The sequence below is a fragment of the Mercenaria mercenaria genome, chromosome 2, assembly GCF_021730395.1.
Source record: "Mercenaria mercenaria strain notata chromosome 2, MADL_Memer_1, whole genome shotgun sequence".
Classification (NCBI taxonomy): Eukaryota; Metazoa; Mollusca; class Bivalvia; order Venerida; family Veneridae; genus Mercenaria; species Mercenaria mercenaria.
The window spans coordinates 48,281,364-48,306,151 of record NC_069362.1 but is presented as its reverse complement, the minus strand read 5'-3'; the positions used below and the strand labels follow the sequence as shown (position 1 = coordinate 48,306,151).

Here is a 24,788-nt window from a genome sequence, read left to right as displayed (position 1 = left end):
CTATTCAAACTTATTTACTAGACATGTACTAATATGACGAATTAAATCTGACTTAACTATAACATCATTTATTCTGTTACACCACCTTGTTACATATTTCATAGACATAGGTCTAGTTGCCCTAAGGAAAAAAAAATACATCTTTAATACATGTTAAATCACCTTTCATTTGCTCTACACGTCTTGCAATTGGAGCCACATTCTATGGAGCAGTCTGATCCACCGAAGCCATCTTTACAACCGTCGTCCGTTTCATGACAGTTGCCACTGCATTCTACATCGGCCTTTGCTTCTTAAACAGAAGAGGTATTGATAAACATATGCTAAAGGTTTAATTAAATACATAATTATTCATATTAGATACTTACGTCAAAATACACAATTCGCCGTTGACTTGTTTATTATGATAAGTTGTATTGGCACACTGTGCCAGATAAATGACATTTTCACACTTTTAGTTCCTAGCAAGACGTCTTTGCGTTCCAATGTCGGCGTCATATAACTTTGAATGATTATAATGGAAACTCAATAAAAAAAAACGGATCGATGTGCCCTGTGGCCATAATTACTCAACAAGTTTCACAATTGCGGGAGGGCTTAACTCATTACGCGTACCATTATAGTCTGTAGGTACACCGAAGACGTATTGTATTGTGTTAGTATAGTGAGTTATTTATTAATAAGATAAACGATTTTCGAAGTTCATTTCTTCATTTAGTTACGAGATGGCAATATGCACGATGTTGCGAATTAGACTGTTTTGTGAAACTGTGAAAGCTCACTTGTTATGTTGATGTGACGCTGTGAAAGCTCACTTGTTATGTAGATGTGACGCTGTGAAAGCTCACTTTTTATTTTGATGTGACGCTGTGAAAGCTCACTTGTTATGTTGATGTGACGCTGTGAAAGCTCACTTGTTATTTTGATGTGACACTGTGAAAGCTCACTTGTTATATTGATGTGACGCTGTGAAAGCTCACTTGTTATGTTGATGTGACGCTGTGAAAGCTCACGTGATGTGTTTTGTGCGAAGCTGTGAAAGCTCACTTGTTATGTTTGATGTGATGCTGTGAAAGCTCACAAGCAGAAATAAAAACCCGCAGAATTAACCCGATGTGCGGTATATTTACCTATATTTATTGTTCAATTTACACACTACAGTACAAAAAAAAACTTTGTTATTTGATTTGTTTACACTATATAGCCGATATGCTCGTATAATTTCCAGATTGCCATCAAAATAGAATAACTGAGTTTTCATTGTAATAATATACCGCCTTTTTCGATTAACAATTTTTAAAGGGACTGTCCATGGTTCATCATATATCGTCCATCGTCATGTACCGGGCTATGAGTAGATTTCAATTATTCACAGTGGATGAAATAATTCATAATATAAAAATTAATTTTACAAATGTACGAGTATTGACATTTTAATCACATATAAACATTTTAGAATATTTTTAGGGAAATGTTAGTCTAGTATCGAATATGTGCGAGTTCCTTATACGGGGTGTATTAGACAGATAAATTTCTTAATAAATTAAATGTAAATAAATATTTACCAGACACATAAAAATGCAGCATCAAAATCAGGCAAAAAACACCAAATTTGTATTCAATAAAGTCCATCTTGATACGCTGAGCTAACAAATAGTTGTAGGTCTTAAAACGGAAACCTCTATATATATAGTATTCCGGCACCGAACTGTTTCATTGTAAGATCATAATTAGACTATCCTGTTAGTGGGATTCCACCCTCAAAATTCTAATATATTTATTGACGCAGAAAACACCAAACTTGTATTCATAAAGTCCATCTTGATAGCTGAGCTAACAAATAGTTGTAGGTCTTAAAACGGAAACCTTAGAGTATATATAGTATGTTTCATTGTAAGATCATAATTAGCCTATCCTGTTAGTGGGATTCCACCCTCAAAATTCTAATATATTTATTGAATAGAAGACAAAGTTTATCACACATACGTGTACATAACTTAGTTATATTTATTTATAGATTTACTACGTTTTAATCTATCTTTAAATAGTATATGCTTCACGAAAGGATCAGTGTAAATCTTAAAGGACGCGTTTCATGAAATTCCATCAAGTATTACGAAATTAATTTCTGCTTCCTGAAATAGCTTTGATCACGCATGTAGGACCCCCAAATGTAAAAATGGTCACATATGTAAAAATGAAGTCTGAATTTGAAACGATGTTAAAATAACTATAGTAGTACGGGAACATTATGACCGAGCCTTGCATGTTAAATAAATCAATACTTACTAATTCCCGTAACATTTAAACCATTCTTAATATTTTCATTATTTTCCCAGCTATTTCAATCCCGATTTATTTTTATTAATATATTCACTTCAATGGAAAAGTGCATTTGTCTGACGGCATAATGACTAGTACCCCACTTGGACACCTTTTTTTCGCTATATTATTCACTTATAAATGTGTCATGATATAACACGAGCTGGAGATCCAATCTGAACCAGACTTGAACTTGAAAACATTCTAAGTTTTTATAGTTAAATTTAAAAGTTAAAATGAAAGTTTAACATTTGTTGTACGGATTTCATAAAAACCCGGAGCATAGCTGGGCCGATTTGAATTGTACGAACAAGCAAGGTTTTAAAAGAGCTGTTTCACTTTTGTGTAACAGTATGACCCCCACCACTTTCCCCATCCTAACCCCGTAGCCCTACTAATTCCTGTCTTTAAAGGTTTTTCATGAATTGACTGTTATCTGTTTATTTCCTGGCACGTGCCGGTTATGAACGTAGAAATGTGGCACGAAATTGTGCCATGAGGTGGAGTGGGGAAATGTACTAGTACGTCAATTTCCTGATGAACTGTACGCACTTGTGTATTTGCGTAACGGCAGCTAGGCCCCTAAAAATCCACAGTTCTGCCAAAAGTGAGTTAAAGTTGAAAGTTTGTTACTTGTAGTGCATACATACTTTATGGTAGTGAATACATATTTTAACAGTCTTGACACATTTCCGGATCGAGCTATTTTAACGAACTTTATGTGTTTTAGTAGCCTTACCAAAGTGTTAATGGATCAGTTAATGATTTAAACGCTAGATCTTACCAACTACTATTACATAATGATCATTTTGTTAGGAAAAAAATATAAAATGGGTACAAAAAAGTTCCACGTGTGGGACTCGAACCCACGGCCCTACGTGAACATTCAGTTTAGCCTCGTTAAGCTATCTTACAAGTGAGTGCTGGTTTTCTTAAAATTGAACATGGGATTATAAATTTGATATAAAAAGGTTTCGTGTGAATAAATCAAGCTTATTTGAAAAAAAAAATAGAACAGATTATTTATCTGAATAATTATTTTATTTAGCATTCTTTCTTGTTTTTGACTGACAAAACAGTTTTTAATATACTAAAATCAGGAGTAGCGCATTGTTGTGGAGTGTCATTTTATAATATTTTATACATCTCAGTTCATGTTTTACAACATTCCTAAAATGTGACCATGACTGAGAAAATGGGTCCAGATGAGGAATTTTGACAATTTCAGGTTTTTGCGTATTTAGAAAGTATATTCATTCAGAAATAAATCCTGAAAATTTCAGATGAAAATCTTCAAAATTGTCAATTTTATGACAGATTTTGTAACATAGATATTAAAAATAAAAACAGTACATTTCAGTTATCCTTTCTTTCTAGTTTATTTCTCACATACTGGTAATGGTTAACAATTCTGAAATAAATTTATCTTTTGTTACAATTGCATGATATAAGTAAGATCCCATTCTTAATACAGAAAATGATAATCAATTAAAATCTACAACAATTTCTATAAAAATATTTCTAAAATTGTGTTACCATGGCAACAAATACATTAAAATCCCTTTTCTATGATAAAACTTAAAAAAAAAACATGTTAGCTTGAAATAAGGATTTTAAAAAGTAAAATATTTTAAGGCATATGTATTTACAAAAATAAACTGAAAATTTCCCATGAAAATATTAAGAATGTTTGGTTTTATGACAGTTTTTGTAACATGGGTAATAACCATAAGAATAAGACAGATTTGTCATTGTTTCTTCATAACTTGTCTTTTACATGGTGATAATAAATGACTACTTTGGAAAAAAAGAACCTTCTATTACTATGAGATTTTATTTTTGTGATGCTTACTTAAAACAGAAAAATACAGCTAATTTAAATCTTTCATATTTTCTATGAAAGCATTATTCAAATTGCGTTACCATGGCAACATATGCAATAAATTGCTTTTTCTACAATAGTACTTAAAAATAAAAGCTTAATTTAAAATAATGTTTCTTGTAAGTTGAATATAATGAAGTATATGTATTTGAAAGTAAAATTTGAAAATTATATGTGAAAAGATATAAAATGTTTGGTTTATGACAGATTTCGTAACACGGGTAATAACCACAAGAATAAACTATTTCAGTCGTTGTTTCTTCTGTTTGTGTTTTCACTTATTGGTAATCACTGGCTGTTTTTAAATAAATGAATCTTCTTTTACAAAGAATATTTAGATATTCACTAAAAGTGCAAAGATCTAGCTGGCTAAAGTCCTTCACATTTTCTATAAAAATATTATTAAATTATGTTACCATGGCAACATATGCATTTGATTCTGTTTTCTACAATAGTACTTTAAAACAGAGCTAAATTTGGAAGTGTTTCAGATAACTTGAATATTATAAAGTGGTATGTATTCAAAAATATTATCTCAAGATTTCATGTTAAAAAGTTAAAATGTTTTGTTTAATGACAGTGTTTGTAACATGAGTAATAACTATAAGAATAAGACATTTCTGTCATTGTTTCTTCATAACTTGCCTTTTACCTGCTGGTAATATATAACTATTTTGAAGTAAATGAAACATATATTACTATTGATTTTTTTATTGTTTATGCTTATTTTAAAGTAGAATACTAGAAAGTACAGCTAATTAAAATTTTTCCATATTTTCTAGGAAAATTGTGTTACCATGGCGCCATATGTTTTAAATTTCCTTTTCCTACAATAATACTTAACAGCAAGAGCTTATCTTAAAATAGTATTTCTAATAAGTTAAATATTTGAAAGTATAGGTATTCAGGAAAGAAATCTGAAAATTTCACATAAAAACTTAAAACAGCCATGTTCTGTAACAAAAGTAGTTATGTAAGAATAAACATTTCAGTCAACTCTTTCCTCATTATCTGTTTTTTCACTGGCTAGTTATAACTGACAATACAAAAAAGTGAACATTCTTTTACCATTACATTATATACTGTAGATCCCTTATTGAAATACAAATCCATAAATTTCAATGAAATATAATTTGAATTATGTTACCATGGCAACATACATACTAAATTCCTTTTTCTAAAAATACTTTAATAATTAACACAACAGCTTAACTTTTGATGAAGGTTACACTGCTACAAACTCTGATGAAAAGTAGATATTTATTTCCAGCCAATTCATGTTGGTAACTGAAACTACAACCTTTACTTGATGTTTAACCTTAACAGCTAAACACATCTATATGAACAGCAAAACAGGCTAAAGTGTTGTGTATTAAAACGTTTGAATTCAACAACAATTTCTATCTTTTACATTCACTTCTTTTTTTCAGTTCTCAGAAAAATCCTCGCCAATCACAATTTCAGTTTTCAGTTGAAGTGGTTTGGGACAAACAGAATCCTTTGACTTTTCAGACAAATACTATTCTCTTACGAGTCCATACAGGTACCATTATCAGGCTTGTGTCATTCCATGTCAATAATATCGTTTGGCAAGGGGGAGTAGATTTTAGTAAGTTAACTGGACTGTCACTTTTAACACTAACAATCCAGGTGTTTCTGCAGACATGATAAAGTGGTAATACTGGGTTATCTTCTTCAAAAGTTTAAAATATTGTGATAAGATATTTCTTCACTGGTAGAATGTGACAGGATTTAAATCATTGTTGACCAACTGTGCAGTGTTATGGCCTTTCTTTCATGACTGACACACTGTGTCAGCAATATCATGTATTATTAAAGGTCTCAGCATTCAACCTCCTCCACAGATTCTTCTAAATTCAAAAGTGCAAGACAGATTCAAACTTTGCATGGTCTGTGATCATTGTTGAATATTCAATCGATCTGTGATATCCTGTAACAAATAAGTAAAACAAATTAAATGTATTTTAAATAATTAACCATATTATTTTAAATAATTAACCTAGGAGTCTCTTTATTTAATAAAAGCAGAGTTATCACTATTTGATAATAGATGGTTCTTTAACTTCTTACAACCAATGCTCTAAAATATTGACAAACAGACTGGCAACAGCGTGCTGTCAGTATATAAAATGTACTTTGTTTGTAGATTTTGATTACTGCAAATAGGATGTTCTAAAAAACATTTTTTGCATTTATTGGGTTAACCCTTAACCTGCTAAATTTGTAAAATTGACTACTCCATCTTTAAATAGAGACAGTACCATTTATAGCTTATATGGGGTTCTCATAGAAAATTTGCAAAGTATCAAACACTGCAGATCATGATCAGACTGCACAGATGTGCAGGTTGATCTTGATCTGCACTGGTTGCAAAGACAGACATAGCTGCCACATGCAGCCTAAGGGTTAAAAGTATACACTGTTTCAACAGCTATCAAAAATGGTTGTTACCTAGTAAAAGTCTCCACAGACTGTACCACAGCAAGATGTTATTTCTATTCTAGCTAGTAACATTGTCAAAATGGAATACCAATACAGGTAGTGATGTACCATGCTCACAAGTTGTCTGCCCCTTAACCAACTGAGTTGCTTCATAAACAAGAGGAAACACTTGCATTCCTGAAAAAAAACTTAAAAGTCTTTGGTAAAAGTATCTGTTATCTTCATGTATCTCAGGAACCTTTACAGTCTTCATTCTAATCTATATTCTTGGTGCAATAAAACCGGTAAAAAAATTCAATCACATCACAATGTCTAAGTCAAGAATGGGTTAATTAAATTTGAAAATAATCACATTACAATTAAATTAAATTACAATTAATTGATTTACTTTGAATACTTAATTAAAATTCCTATTATTTAGAACTATATTCTACAAGTTAATGAGATATCAACTTATACACATGTATGTACATGTTGTGTTCAGCATTCAAATCATCCATGTACTTATTGAGTGCCACAGACTTTTCTCAGGCTAATAGCCAATGTAATGAAGACTTTACACCAACTGATCCTCATCAAAACCAGATTGTTGAAACTAAATTTCAATAATGCCAGTTTTGTCAGTTTAAGCCATTTAATAGTCATAGTACATGTACATACATTGTAAAAATCATTAGTGTAGAAGTAGACTTATTTTGAATTGACTCCAACAAAACCTAGACAGAGGTATAAATAAATAATATATTGCATTAAAATTTTAATAAGAGCCATTAGCTGCATGTTACTTACCTGATTCCTCAAAGCACATCCAAAATATGTTACTTTTTCTTGGGATCTTAAAGTAAACAGGTCAATTTCCTGGCTGTTGTATGGTATATGAACTAGCTGTATAGTGGAATGAACCATCAAAGGAACAAGGAATATCATCTGAAAGAAGATACATTACATGTACTGTAAACATCACTAAAATCAAAAACTTCATGAATACTAAATTAATAATGTGATTGTGAAAGGTTTCATTAACTTACCACAAAATACTATAAAAGGTATTATACTATGAAACTATTTTTTACAGGATCATAAATTGTTTTACACACAGCAAGGCTCAAAAATTTCAAATTAAAAAGATTTTCATTATACATGTTATATGGCATAAATTCCCACTATCCCAAAAAAAATCATCCTGTTACAAAACATTCTGAATCAACTATAATAGATCAACAATAATAGAAAAAGAGAGGAGTAGTCACCAGACAGAATTAACATGACTTATGAGACCCTCAGCAAAAACAGTTACCATTTTATAAATGGAAGTGTCTAGACATCCGGTAACCAGAAACCTAGCCGGTGTTCTAGCCAACCGGTAACAGGACGCCTAGCCTATCCAAATTTCTATCCTATAGGGGTTTTCTATGTGTCAGGTAATCAATTTTCAAATATTGTATATGCCTTGCAGGTGAATATTCAAACCTATGCCAAAAAATGATACAATAAATTTATTTCCTTACAGTATTCATATATAAAAAGATCGCCGAACAGCTAGAAAAACATTCGCGGAGAGGCTAGTCGTATTGTTGCCGGACAGCTAGAATGCTGGGTAGGCGTCCGGTTACCGGACATCTGCATATTTCCTTTTAAAATACCTTGGCTACTACGCGAGAGGGGACTTTTCGAGAAATGATGTGACACAGGCAGGCATCTATAAGTCTGCATCAAATTTATTAATTATCATTGCTACATCATGTACATGATTATTGTATTTTCCCATAATAATGCTTACTATGGACAATGAACTAATTTGATGAATCCTGGTCACCTCGAGTAAGAAGCTGCCTGCCTTCAATAATCTTTGTGATAACCCAACTGGCCATTTTATATTGGCAGTGGCTACGATTACGGTACCGTAATCCTAGCCTCCAATTCTAGGATTACGGAAGTTCCGTATTCCTAGATACACCTATGAGGACAGGCTAGGATTACGGAAGTACTTAAGAGGCATCAAATGTATGTTATGTTAGGGGGTTTTATGCCTGCCCTATTATTTCGTGCTATCGATCAGTTATTTCGAGTTAGTATAATCTTAAAGAAACAGGCGAAATCAACACCCGTATACATACCCAGCGGGCACAACAACGTTGAAACAACGTCAGACTTCAACGTTGAAACAACGTTGAAATATAGTTGGATTTGAAAGGTGAAATGACGTTGAAATTTCAACGTTGAAACAACGTCAGGATTTCAACCATATTTCAACGTTGAAATATGGTTGAAATCCTGACAGTTGGTGGTTGAAATATGGTTGAAATCTCGACGGTTTTTCAAATTTGAAATATGACGTATCTTAAAAGACATTTTTGTGATGCATTATAATGATGTCTTTATGACAAGAAAAAATAAGGCATTATTGTCTGTTTTAAATGTGAATTCCAACCATAATCCAACGAATATAAAAGAACTGGTATTTCAGGCATAGTTTTTTTTTTATTTATCTAGCACTTGTAATCAGCATGTATATTTTCTGATCTTTATTTCATAGATCTGTGATCGTCTTTTATCTAAATAACATAGTAAGTCCATTAATAGCTTAGTTCTCAAAACCTTCATCACGGCAAAACAACTGGACCTGGTATCACCTGAAATGTATTAAAGGATTTGAGTGTTTTACAATTATCATTTAAAATTTTCATGTAAATTACATAAAAATGCAAAAACAGTGATGATGAATAACGTGCTGATAAAACAATTAATGGATGCATTTGAAATATTATCAACATTTTCTGATTAAGCTATATCCCCTCCAAGTTTTTAAGTATGAGTCGATTTTAAAGAAAAATGCAGATTACAAAAAAAAACTAATGATATTAAAGTACATACACGTCAGTCTTTTAAATATAATATTATTGATGAATATAATTACTAAGTTATAATAATGTTTAAAGTATTGTACTAACTCACTTCCTCTGCACCATTCTTTTGTACATGATGTATAAACAGCTAGCTTAAACCTCTATCAGACTAACTGAATTAATGTGTAAACTAATACCAGGATACAGGCGTGACTAATAGGTAACATGTATAGAGAGAGATGGACCTTTGGTTACCATGGTTACAAACGTGTTATAAATTTTCCCAACAAATCCCAGTATAATCATCCCAAATATTTTAAAATGTATGAATATTATTATTAAAAGTAATTAAACCATTTCGAAAAGAGCTAGACAACACCCAAATTACAATAACAATGAGGAACATTTTTCGGGAAGTGCAAAAATATCATCTACAAGTTTTAGTCCATTTTCATGAATTTTGGAACGCTAATAAATACATTGTATTTTGAAAATACAATAAAAAAAATTTACCTGTCAGTTCTATAATGAATTAAGGAAATTATCAAACTTTTGAACCAACATATCTATCTAATTTCATTTTTTCCCCAACAGTTTAGATACATGTTCATTTTTCCGTGGAAAATTAAGGTAGATGTCTTATACTACATAGGTATTTGTAGACGCTATTTGAATTATGTTTTGTTTCAAACTAAAAGAATCGGCAAGACAATGCATATATATACATAGTTTATATCTCTGACATTAGTCAGATATCAACCATTTTTCAACGTTGAAACAACGTCGTAATTTCGACCATATTTCAACGTTGAAAGATCAACCTTATTTCAACGTTGAAACAACGTTGATTTTTGACAACATCTCTTCGTTGAGAGTTCTACGTTGAATCACCGTTGGATCAACGTTGTTTTATGACCTGACCATATTTCAACCATATTTCAACGTTGAAATGACGTCGTGTGCCCGCTGGGTACGTTTTTCTTTCCAAAAACACACAATTTTTTTTTTTTTTTTGAAAATTGGCAGACAAACGAAGAATTATATATATTTTTAATAATAGCTCAAAATATTTTTAAAGATATTCATTACTTAAAATTTTTATGATTTGATTTTGCCTGTCACTTTACATTTCCGCGCATATAGAATCGGGCGAAATCAACATCCGTATACGTTTTTGTGCTTCGTTTACGCTATTTTAAGTGAAAAAAAAACTAAGTTCACAACATCATTTATGCATTCTTAACATATATTTGATGCCTCTTAAATACTTCCGTAATCCTAGCCTATCCTCATAGGTCTGTCTAGGAATACGAAACTTCCGTAATCCTAGAATCGGAGGCTAGGATTACGGTCCCGTAATCGTAGTCATTGTCTTTTATATTAAATACACAGGCATAGTGGAATCGTCTGTGTTTAGTGGCCACAAGATAAATTTCATAAATTTCATAAATTTCCCTCGGTATGTTTTGGATTCACTTCCGGGTAAAAAAAACGACTTATTTCACAGTGTTTCAGTGAAAGTTTCAAATATATTAGAGAACTTCATTAACAACTGTTTATAAACGGTACTTACCAAATCAGTAAACGCCAAAACGGTATTACAAGTCTCAGATCCCTTCATCGTTGAACAAAAGGTAGTTAAACAAAAGTAAACATCACATGCTTCCCTGTTTTACTGTTAAAATCCGAAACCGGAAACATAGCGAAGGGGAAACAACTGATTTTCAACGGATTATTTTGCCTCAGGCGTAATACCACTATTTTTTTACAGGTCTGATGTCTAAATATTCTTTCTGTAGTAGGCTGTCATCAATCATGTAACAAGTAGTCGTACTTAAACGGTCAAACTTTTGCTAATTAAAACATGTGTAAGAAAGCTGCGCGCGTAAACTTGGCGCAACTTTAAACGTCGTTTCTCGATATTACGTCATGCCGCATCTGGACCGGTTTTCAAAGACGACGTCACATTAATGACAACGAGTCAATGTAAACTTAGGCTGTATTTCACGTCTAAGAAACATGCTCCTTGTGGAACTGTTTTTCCGAAAAAAACATCTATTATCACTCTCCCCCCCCCCCCCCCCCTTTCTTTACCTGTACTCGCCGCTAGGAGCATTGTCTTCTATATTTTAGTCAGAAGGAACATACAAACTGAGGGACGGAGCAGCTCATTACTATATACAGGAGCGCACACTACAAATATCACTGTGTAGACCACTCGGCTATATATTTTTTGTTTTAGATAATATAAGGAAAAACTATTTCCGAAACTATTTCATATAGATGAAATCACATCGTTACTGTGAAAACTGTGTTTTACATTTAAGTTTTTATATATACGGTAAAATTATTGTAGGGATAATACACGATTTTTTTGTGTATTAACGTCTGCAGAAGCCCGCGGGATTGTTTGTGACCGAGACCGAAGGTGCTAGATTTAACTAAAGTTTGTGCAATGCTCCAAAACACTAAACAATACTTCTTGACAAATCCTTTGACGCTGATGCTTTTTTCCGACCACATTTTAAATACCAAGAATATAACCAATACATATTTGATAATATTACTTTCGCGTGATACCCATATAGGCTTTGTTGGCCCGTGCCTTCACTCACCCCCCCTCCCCCCTCCAAAAAGAAAAAAAAACACACATGGTAATACATCCGGAATGCATAAGATTGCACGAATGTACATGCATTTTCATTATTTTTCTGTGGGGCATGCCTACAGACCCCCTACCCAATCCTACCTTCGGTTTTCTTATCTTAAAGAAAGCGTCGTACACAACAAGAAACTATTTATTTGCACAATTTTGTCTACTGTTTATTGCTGTCCGTTCTAATGAAATAAAAGCTACTGAAGCACACACAAAAAAAAAATCAAAAAAAAAAAAAAAAAAAATCCCAAACTGTAGGAACCTCTTGTTTAACATCTGAGGATACTCATGATAAATTTGAAATGAGATTGATTGTGCACGCTTGTGAAAACAATTACGTTGTGGACACGTTATTATCATTTTGGCGGGAAAGAATCACGTGCATTCCATGACGGATATTGTGTCTGCGGAAGGGCTACTCCAGACTCTTTTGGGGTACATGTAAACAAAAGCGGAAACTAATATTTCCTGTCCATTTCTTGGCCTTAGAATAATACTGCTCTTCATTCAAAAACACCTTTCCCGATTAAACTCGTAGGCGCTGCAACCGAAAACGTGATGGATGCCGCAATTTTTATTTGACGTAACCGCACAAAGTTCATCAATATATGGTATGTTTTGTACTAAAATAGCTTAGAATATCACGTTTCACGACATGAATTACAGAAAATTTAAATCCTGAACCTCTGAAAATGAATGTTGCCTTTCGTCGGGCTTATCATCCAAAACAATGATTGTAAAAAAAAACGTTAATGTAATTCATCAATAATGATAAAGATATATTTTCTTTTCATTTTTTTTCCCCATAGTTTTGAAGTAAATGAAATTAAGGTATTAGATCACTAATAGAGAACCTCCTTTTTGAAGAGTATTCAATTCCTACCATAAACCTACTTTTACTGCAATTCTTAGGGGGGGCGTAGGTTCAAGCCCTACTGTGACCAAATTTTTTTTTCATTATTTTCCTTTTTTACTAGTAAGTTTTTACTTCTTTCAAGACTTATCATTGATTGTTTGTACAAAAATGGAAAAAAGTGATTCTTATAAGCAATTTCTTGGTGTTCAAAGAGAATTTACTACTTAAACAGAAGGGGCAGAGTTACAAATCCTTAAAAATATTGAGTTACACAAGGTGAAAGTTCTCTATTTTGCTTTCACTCTTAGATTATACATTGTGGAAGAAATTTAGGTAGGTTTTACGTCTTCCCTAAGGTTATTTTTAAATGGAGTAAGCAAAATTCAGAACAGAAACACATCATTCGACCTTATTTTTTCAATGTTGAAGTATGAATTCTGTCTCATTAAATCCATTTACTTGAGGCACCATAGAAAAAATGATATTGACGTTTTTATATTGTGTTTTATAATTGTTTACCAATAGTTTGATGTTTCTTCTATTGAAATTAATGGTAAAATGAGTTCTCTGCAAACGTTTTGGATAGTGCCTATCACTTTGAAATTTGTCTTTATTTGAGCTTGAGGAGATACCTCAAGTTATTCAATTTTTTTTTAAAACGGCACGGTAAAAGTTGTTTAAAATTTGCAAAATAGTGCAAAACACGGTTACCTTTCAGAATATACCAAGCAAAGGCCATTTTGTAAACATTACTATTAGTGACCTAATACCTTAAGAGATTTATAGATCTCCAAATGGGGAAATTTGTAAATATCACAGTCAATTATTCTTACGTACAGCACCTATGTAAGAATACTTGACTGTGATATTTACAAATATTGAGCGATTTCAATTCAACGCCGATTTTTCTAGTTAATTATCGTTATAATACATCAAAATGATATATTTATGTTGAAATATATTATAAATATTCATAATCTACGAAGATTTGATCATTCCTATCAAGATTTGGGTAGATTTGGGTAAGATTTGGGTAGATTTGGGTAAGATTTGGGTAGATTTGGGTATTTCGTGCCAAGGGCTTCTGTAGGCGTTAATACACAAAACAAACGTGTATTGTCGCTATTCTTGCATAAAAAAACATTACACGACGACTAAATGCATTGTTTTCATATGTGATGACTTGACGATTCCGGTACATTTTTTATTTACCATTCTTGTTGTTCTTGGAAACGGTAAACATGTTTTAAATATCCATAACCGGTGCACACATAACAACAACACTACTAAAAGCGTGATTTGAAGGTTTTTGAGCATCTTATTTTTATTTTTAGTTATTACAAACGTTACATTACACATAATTTTGCATATAACTTAAAAATTTGATAAACAGGAACACAATTATTTTAAGAATAGCAACTTTACATTCGAATTATTTTGAGTACGAACAAACAGAGTACGGATGAGTACGAAGCTAGTGACTAGCTTTCGAGGTTTATTATATGAATTCGGCGAACAATCAGGTAAAAACAAACCGACTGTTAGTAACAAAAGTCATTAATATATTACCTAAAAATGGGCAATAGCACAAGTTACACGCGATACTTATTTATTTACAGTTATTTACAATAACTGAACAGACGCTTTGTAAAGGGAGTAAACTCTTAAGAGAAGCTAGTGCGTACATTGATGGGGGCAGTACGTTTGGGGGTGGGAACTGATACAGCTAAACGTACTATGGATTACATTATATCTATAATGCTACAAGAAGAGGTTATTATGGAAGAAACAAGATGCAGATGCCAAATATCAGTCTGCGCAGAAATACATACATACGTCCCTAGCAAAGCATTTCAAAAATAAAAATCATGTATTAACAGCACGTGAATTGCCTTGTTTGCACACGATTTTTCTCCCGTTTATACATGGGCGGATCCAGCGAAAAAAGTAGTTTTTATGCAAGAATTTACGTTTGTTACCATTTTTACATATGTGACCATTTTTACATTTGGGGGTCCTATACACGCAGTATGGCCACAGCGTTAAAAGTAATGGCTTGTAATTTTATTGAGACAGGAAACATGCATTATTCATAAAAGAAAGGAAACTTAATCGTTTGTTAATTATTGACAACATACCTTAAACTTTCAATATTGTGATTTCTCTAATGGATATTTTATACACAAATATTATTCAATAACAAATCCTTATTGTTTGTCTTTAATATAACTAATTGCCGGTTTAACACAAGAAACAATCAGCGTTTTAGCGGTTGACATTTTTCATATATTTTCCACATTTTATGTCAAAGGAATTTTTTGATTAAATCATCATTAATATTGTATCCAACATATGAGGCACTGGTTTCAAGCACCGAGTACCCAACCCTGCTCTTTGTTTTCTAGTGAAGCTAGAGACTATTCTTTTGTCTTTACATACGATATTTCTGTCTTTTATACTGCATGTACTTCACTAACGAATACAAAATCCCGTTTTCAACTCCCATCGGATACGGAAAAAACATTCAACGGACATGATATAACGATGACGTTATCCATGAGGCAAAATGTTCACCGTTTCAAACGGGTTTACAGTCTTTTTTATCTACAATTTTGTAGTGTTTGGACTGATAAAACACTTGAAAGGAGTACGTGTATAAAAAGGGTCATTTTAACAGTACCTGGATTCAGCTTTCCCTTTTAATATTTCCAGGCCAGATCACTTTAGGCGCATGCACCTTGTGGGATCCAGCCTTGGCAAAATCCACTCGAGCCAGTAACACCATTGCACATCAATGTTTTTTTTTTATTATAAACATATTTTTTTCGAGATGACAGACTTTTTCTTTGTAAAAGCAGTTTTCTCTTATAACTCCAAATAAACCTTTTCTCTACGATGTTTTTACATCATGTGTGATCAAACTTATATGTTTTGTTCATAAGACAGACAGACAGACAGACAGATAACTTTATTTTTCTCCCAAGTTAAATAATTTACAACATGGGGATGAACTACATCCAAAATCAAAGCTACAGTAACACTTCCGGCAGCACCTTATTTACTGATGAATGTTGTGTAATTGTTTTCTAGAGGATTCTGGAGTTTTAAATTATAATTGATCGATTATGGGGGAATCCTTCAAGATGTTCACACATCAGTTGATAGAGTGAGCTAAATCACTCATAATATAATAATACATGTAAGGTACAATGAACAATCCATATAAATAGAAGTCATCATGAAAATATTTTAAGGTACATAATTTTAAGGTGATAACAAGTACCATAACAACAAAAGTCATCATGTAAATATTTTAAAACAAACATGACATGATATTGTGACAGCAATCAAACATTTCTATACTGACAAAGTACGACCTATATATAGTAATTCGCCGTGACGTACAGTTCATTAATAGCAGTTCACACTGACGTAATGCTTTCATTGTAAAATTTACTATTTCATTGCAGTAAAGAAAATAGTACGCGTCGCATTTTGCGGTTATTCGGTTATGACTCATATTATCTTGTGTAGTTAGATGATTCAATCACTGGCACTAGAACCGCAAATTTAGCTTTGAGTGGCCTATTTTCATAAATATGTGCATTAGTTTTCAATTTATAAAGAAATATAAAAGAAATGGTGCCTTCTTATATATTACGTCCCATCCTCTGTTCTTATATTAAAACATGGTAATGAACGGAATCCGACATCGCTCCGTTTCGCCGGTCATAACTTTCCATAGGAATAAGCTATCGCTGATACTCATGTACTGATCGGAAGGTCTTACATTTATTTAACAATGACAACAAGAAATCCCCACCAAAGAACGCTATTTTTGAAGAAATCAAGCGAGTTTTATCGCTTTCGGAATTATTTACATCTCGATCACCCATCAACTTCCGCTTTTACCAAGTGCGAGCGATCTCATTGGACGGAACAAAAAGAGTCAAATGGCGCGATATTTGAATGTAAAAATCCAAACAAACCAGAACAGCATATTTTTCTGTATATCTTCTTCTGGAAAAAAGTCATGAATGGGAAAATATCTAGAACGATTTGTCCAACAGAAATAGTATAGTGGTATCCTGCTTTTATGAATAAAATAAGATAATTTTTCAATTTGATTTGCCCAATCAATTACATCTTAGTACCATGGCAAATCAAACTGAAAAATTATTTTATTCATAAAAGCAGGATACCACTATACTATTTCTGTTGGACAAATCGTTCTAGATATTTTCTCATTCATTTCGCAGTTCCACGTCCCCAACGCGCTGTTTCAATTTGGAGACGGTTATTACAAGTACAATATCTTAGATTAATATAATCTTCTTTTGAAAGAATATTAGAATATCTCTCGTATTCTAAAGTATGTTTAAATGAATGATAGATTCTGCCTTTATTGGATTGTTGTAATTGACTGTGCCAGTGCTGCTTATATTGATCTATCAAAGTTTGTTTTACAAGTTTGTGAGTATTTTTATGCACTAAAATATGCTGATTTAGCCAGATGTCGGGTCTTTCAACAGTTTCAAGAATTTCTTTGATTTTACCAATCCATTTGAAGTTGACATTTGTCTGGTTAAGCATAATACTGATAGATTTTAGCAGACAATTTGTTTTCTTTACCGCGCAGCAAACGTGACCAAAAAGATATCATTTACATATAAACATTTATATAAATCGGATATCTCCCAAGCTCACCATTGAGCATATATTTCGGGGTTCTTTTTCTAGCAGTGGTAATTCGTCTCATAAAAACATTTTGAACTTTTTCAAGAAGATCTAGATTTTCAAAACCAAAAATTTCTGAGCCTTATGTTAAAATGGGCAAGACGGTATGATCAGATAACTTACATGTAATGGTTAAGTCTGGTCGTTGTTTGATTGTGTGAATAAGAGATGCATGGCTTTATTTGCCTGTTGGCTAACATGTTGTCTTGCTTTAAGAAAAGAACCAGATGCAGAAAAAGTTAAACCTAGGTAGTGATAGAAAAATTCATCTGATTTAGCCATAATTAAAATACTTAACAGGCTATTAAAAATACAATAATGATTACATAGTGTTCATGAATGTATGAACGTGTAAACGATACCAGAAAATTGCTCAGTAATTAAGTTTATAAATGTTGGGATTATTCTTCCATACACATAAAAGTAATATTTACTAGCATTTAGGAGTGACCTGTCGCTTTTATTAATAGATTTGAAAGGTTACTGGAATAAACCACTTTAGTAAAGGGGTACCCTACCTTTTATAATAAATATTTAAATGACTGCCTCTTCGACGTTTAGACGCCGTGGTGCAGTGGTTAACGTGACGCCTCTAGAATATAATTTTGTGATTTCGAATTCAAACGGAGATCAATATTTTTTTTTCATTTTTTTTTTTTTAAATCATTTTATATTTTGGTAACATACATTTAAAACGTTAATAATGTTAAAGATATATTTGAATTGCATTACTTGTATCATTTTGCTATTTTCGCATATAACATAAGTTTTTAAAATATCTTTTTGATTGTGAATTATTCAGCATGGTTGACATAGCTCTTGACAATTTGGTCATTTAACTAGCTGATGACACTGATTCGGAGGAAACCGACGCCGCCAGCGAGTGTAAGGATGCTCCATTAGGCGCATGTGTTTGAAATGTATTGAATGTATTGAAATTGTATGAATGAAATTAAAACTGAAATTGAAATGATGAAATAAAATGAAATAAAAATTAAAGAAATACATGAAAAATATAAATAAAACAAATTGAATCATAAAACAAATTGCCCTGTGTGGGATTCGAACCCGCAGCCTCCTAATCGCAAAAGTTAAATCACTAACAATATTCCTCAATCCTACCAACTGAGCTATCAATGCAATTTCGATCTCATTAGTATTTGAAATATATTTATAGTTTTAAATAAGTCAAATATCTTTCAAACCCTTATTTAGAAAATGGAACAGCCTGGAAAATCCAAATCTAAATATAAAAGCGACATCACTAATAAATACCTGTGATATTTTGCTTTTGTAACTAACTCGTAACGATCAATAGAAAAATACTTTAGGGCGGAGCAAACTACAAGCGTGATCAAATTAACCTCTCACCGATAACTAGAGCGACACCTATGTCATTTACTACCAGCGTTTGATGTAAACGCCCATTCGGCGAGCTTTTCTGAAATTGGCAGTATTCTTACGCGGGAACAATAATATGACTTGTAGTATTCACTGTTCGCTTGTACTCATATTATATTAATATAAGATATGACTTGTATTATTCACCGTTCGGTTGTACTCATGATATTAATCTTAGAGGGGAACAATTATATGAAATGTAGTATTCACGTTTTGGTTACCCTCATTATATTAATCTTAGGCTGGAACAATGATATGCCGGGCTGCTTGGTAGTAATATACAAGATCAATCGATCGATATTTCGATATATATGGGGTTTTAACAAAACACATTCATGTCAGAAGCAATGCATAACTTCCAGTTATACATATAATGTTTCAAAGACACTTGGTTACCTGTAAATTAATTATATGTAACTACAAAAAATGACATTGCGTTTCAACACAAAAATGGTTCAAAATATAGCGGACATTGATCGATCGGTTGTAATTGGGTAATGAAATCAATATGTTTAGATGAATTATATAGTGTAAGGGAAATAAATCTTTGTAAATAACTGCGACATCTTCGACTTCAGTTAAAACTACTGTTTTGTTTTTTGGGTTTAACGTCGTTTTTCAAAAGTATTTCAGTCATGTAACGGCGGGCAGTTAACCTAACCAGTGTTCCTGGATTCTGTACCATTACAAACCTGTTCTCCGCAGGTAACTGCCAACTTCCCCACATGAATCAGAGGTGGGGGACTAATGATTTCAGACACAATGTCGTTTATCAAATAGTCACGGAGAACATACGCCCCGCCCTAAAACTACTCTACTTACGTTATTATTATTTTTTTTTTTTTTGAGGCCCCTTGTGGGTAACCCCGTTTATTATCTCCGTAACCGGTATAATAGGGGTCGGAGAACCATCCGCCTATTAACCTTACAATATCCAATACATTCAAATATTTAGATATATAATAAAAGTTACTACATACATACACAGTACCATACATAATACCATATTTACAAACAGTTGATGTTATTCACTAAGTTTTCTGGCACATAAAAACAATTTTGTGATGAATGTATGATGCTTTTTGTGTAGAAAAAGGAAATAAATTATAAAAACAGTTGATGATATTTCTAATTAAGATAATAAACGGACCTCATGAATGACAATGGAAGAAAAAAAACTGACAGAAATACAAGCGAGAAAAAAAAACTGGAAAAAAAAACTGAAAAAAAGTGCTGCCCTTTTCCTACCATCACTGGATTTTAAATCTAACTTTTTGTCATTAATGGATATTATAATTTCTTTCTCTTAATCAGGGTAATGGTCAGTAATCATATAGCAAGTTTTTGTAACAAAATTGACCAGTTTTCCTCAAAGTTATGAAGATCATTGTTTATCTTGGCGATATACTTCATTGTTATGAATTTTTTTTTAAGTATAAAACAAACGATGGAGTATTTAGAAGATGTATACAATTTTCTTTAAATTTTGATTTAAAGATGTAATACTTAAGCAATAAAGAAATAAAGCTTCCTTTAGAGTTATCGTTGACAAATGAGAAAAGAAATTGTTTTTCTTGTATATTCAAATCTATTTCACACTCACTTCTCATCCACTGTTTGATGCTTACTATAAAATTATAAATAACTGGACATGAAAAAAAGATATGTTGTATTGTTTCCCGCTCGTTTTTGCAGTAAGAGCATAAATTATTATCTATTTTATGTATGAGATGTAAAAATGAGTTTGTAGTAAGAATATGATGATTTATCTTAAATTGAAAATCTGTTAACTTTATTTCTTTGATTGTCTTTAAGTTTTTGCAATAATCTTTAAATTCGTCATCGGAAATCCCCATTATTTGTACCCATTTGTTTGGTACCACGACACTCTTTGTATTTGTAATTGTGTCGTAAAAAATACTACTACCTTTTTTATCTTTTATTACATTTTTTAAATACGGATTCAAAAACATGTTTGTCTTATATTTAATAACCTCATTTGCGTTTTGTCTTATTATATTTTTCCATTCAATTGGTATGTTTGAAAGAACACGGTGCAAATCTATAAAAGTTCCTCTTACCGAATAAATGGTTTTAAGGTCTTCTAAGCTATAAAAATTCCCATTATTGTCGAGTAAATCTATAATATATTTGATGTTTCTCCGGTACCAGTTTTCTGAATATTCTGTTTTTATTCTGAAACGGTGGTTATACCATAAAGGCGAGTATAAAATATCTTCTAAATCATTGATTTCGCAACATTCAACAAATCTACACCAACTATTGAGCACATCCCTCCAAAATGGATTATGTACTTCTCTTACTAGTACTTTTACATATTGCGAGCCAAAAGAGATAATTTTATCAAATGAAAACGTTAACAGAGATTTCCAAGTATCACAGTTAAAAATAGCTAATCTCCTTATCCAACTAATTTTCAAACTTTGAATAAAAGATTTAATATTAATCATGTTCAGTCCTCCGAATTCTATATTCTTTGTGACAATTACTCTTTTATTCTGTCAGGTCCGTTGTTCCATAAAAACTTATAGGCAATAGTTTCCAATTCCTTAATAAAATAATCAGATGGGTCAGGTAGTGCAATAAATATATAGACAAACTTTGACAAAACAATAGATTTTAACAGTTACTTTCCCAAAAAGGGTGAGCTTTCTTTTTGCCCAAATATCTAATATATTCCTGCATTTTTGTAATATTTCAAGAGCATTTAGATTCCAGATATCATATATATTGGCAGAAAACCGAACACCAAGTATCTTAATTGGTTCTTGACTCCAATCTAATGAGTAGTCTCTACATAACTGACGTTGGGAATTTCTAAGTGAACCTATCCAATAAGCTCTGGTTTTTTCTATATTTATTTTTAAACCTGACATTTTATAGAAGTTATCAAGTGTAACCAGACAATTTCTAAGAGATTCCTCGGTTCCGTTTAAAAATATCTGTGTATCGTCAGCATATTGACTAATTTTATATTGCTGATTTCGCAGGCTAATACCTACAATACTATTGTTACGTCTAATCATTAATCCCAGTACTTCAGAACATAAAATAAATATATAAGGTGAAATTGGGTCACCTTGTCTGCAGCCTCTTTCGAGAAGGAAAAAGTCGGATAAATGACCATTTTGCAGAATATACTTACTATACTTACGTTATTATGACAAATGATAAGCTTACCTACGTTCCTGCAACTGAATTTACATTAAAGTATACAATACATATTTACTGTAATCTTGTTATGAATTCACCAAATGACACACATATTTGATTGTTTGATACGAAAGGAAAGAAATATTTGCATGTAACCTGTTACACTTAGAACATCGGGATTTAGCCTGTAGATAATACCGAATTAGCATTCCGTGCCATATGCACTAGCCTACGTCTTAGGCTTTCTATACTGCACCGTTGAACCGCAATTTTCACACAAACGAACTCGTCACACGTGTGACGTGTGACAATTTCGTACGAATTCCTTACACATTGCGTGACAAATACGTACGAATATGTCACAAGTAGGTATTGTGAAATTTTCGAGACCCATTCTTCAACCACCTCTTAGTACCAACGAAATTTTCACAAATATATTATACATGTGACTGTGAGGAATTCGTACGAATTCCACTCGTCTCTTGCTGGGCACACTCTTTCACCATAACTGTCTGAGTAATGCAAGATGTGTTTATGAAAGCAACGCCCCCCCCCCCCCCCCCCCCACACACACACACGCACACAAACAGTGCGTATATAATGACACAATGTGTGAATATTCGAACGAATTTTCCACACATGTGACGAATTCGTATGTGCAAAAATTACGGTTCAACACTGCACATTTTTTGTTTTAAGATAATTGTTCCATTAAGGAGTTAGGTTACCTTAATATTTGTATGTGCGCATGCCCAACCGGAAGCTAACGTGACGATTTACGACGACGTTTACGACAAACTAACTGTGTTTGTATATCCATTCTTCAGTAAATAATCATGAACCTGTCTCCAATCTAATGCTTAATGGTTTAATACTGCAGAAATAATGAATAAATTGCCGCAGAAACACTTCAAAACATTGTTGCTTTAAAATGACGTCATTGATGTCATGACGTTACGTGTCAGTTACCGCGCAAAATTAATAGCTTTGAATAAGTACGTAATTCTGTGCATTTTCTTTATATGAACTATTTTTAAAAATTTATTATTTGTTGGAATATTTTTATGCGTCTTTCGCTCTGAATAATATTTTGCTTCTTTTACGTACATTTGTAGTTATATTAAAATGTTATGAGGAATATAAGAAAATGGATGATGGTAACCAATGTTATTGAGAATACAGCTAGGTGAAAGGTTACTTAACACGGCCATTTTCAAGAAATATTGGGCAGTTTGATTTGTAATACCGATTTTTCAGTTTCCGTTGATAATTTGTTACTTATATAATTATTAATTAAAACTAAGCTCTAAAATTGTTCAAATTAAAGTAGAAAATTGTGATTTCTTGAATTAAATTGATGTTCCCGTGACCTATACCAGTATATCTAAATGTAAAATTTAAAAGCGTTGACACTGGTCTATTTAAGGAACACAGCTTCGGCTTTTCATTTACAACAATATTATTAAATAATTATTTTTCAACAACAATATCCATAATGATAATAGCAGCATGCAGAAGGATTTTCCATAAAAAATGTCAGACTAAAGCCTGTCCCATCCCACGGTTAACATCAACTTAGATGCACGGTGACAAAACTGGTGCAGCTATCGGTAAAGTAAGTAGCGTTAATTAAACTACAAAAAAAGTCACCTTCGAGAATTTCAAGGATTTTTCTCTAAGTACTCGAATTGCTATATGAATGCCACATATATTTTTCCAACGGCAGCTCACTATTGTAAAAAATCGACCGCCATTGGCGCTTACTCTCTAAAAAGGAGGAGAACATGAAAGTTCGCGTAAATTACTTGGGGAGAAACTCAAAATGAATTTAAAAATGAATAATCGTCGTTTTTATACTGAAATACCTTGAAAGATCAACAGGTTGAACAGTTCGTATATTCAAAAACAAATTTCAGATGCAAGGAAGATAAATTTACTCACATGCAACTTGCAAATCCAAGTTAACTATATGCTATTTTCCCAAAGTCCGACTTACAAATTAATCACAGGCCCCATCTAACGGTATCCTTATTGTATAGCATATATATAGTAAGAAAAAAGAAAAGGTACGACACTTCCAAAACACCAAATCTGGTTTGAAGCTATAATAGGACGGACGGTTAAAACGATACACTAAATTAATTAATATTATTGTAATTCACCTATTGCATAAGTTTGACCTCTATCACTTAAGTAGTTTTAAAGAAATAAGCGATTTTCCACGAACTTCAGATTTCTACATCTTCCTTGCTTGTATACATCCGGTTTGCGACGGAGTGAATTTGTAGTAGTTATTGCGGTGGTCAAAATTAAACCTTCAATTTTGAAGGTTTAAAATTTTGTGAGAATAAATTGGGAAATTTATATTTTAGACATTGTAAATATGTTTTCAAAATATACAAAGAATAAAGATATTAAAATAGTTCGTACTGTACATTCATGAAATACCGC

General features: G+C 32.3%; 1 long non-coding RNA gene across 1 annotated transcript; it reads right to left on the bottom strand.

Moving 5' to 3' along the window:
* Nucleotides 1-3,676: 3,676 nt before the first annotated feature.
* Nucleotides 3,677-7,703, bottom strand: LOC128555102 (uncharacterized). Its single transcript, XR_008369791.1, has 3 exons — nt 7,457-7,703; nt 6,677-6,844; nt 3,677-6,155 (listed from the first exon to the last, which is right to left on the bottom strand). It is a non-coding gene; the product is annotated as an uncharacterized LOC128555102 (long non-coding RNA).
* Nucleotides 7,704-24,788: the final 17,085 nt, after the last annotated feature.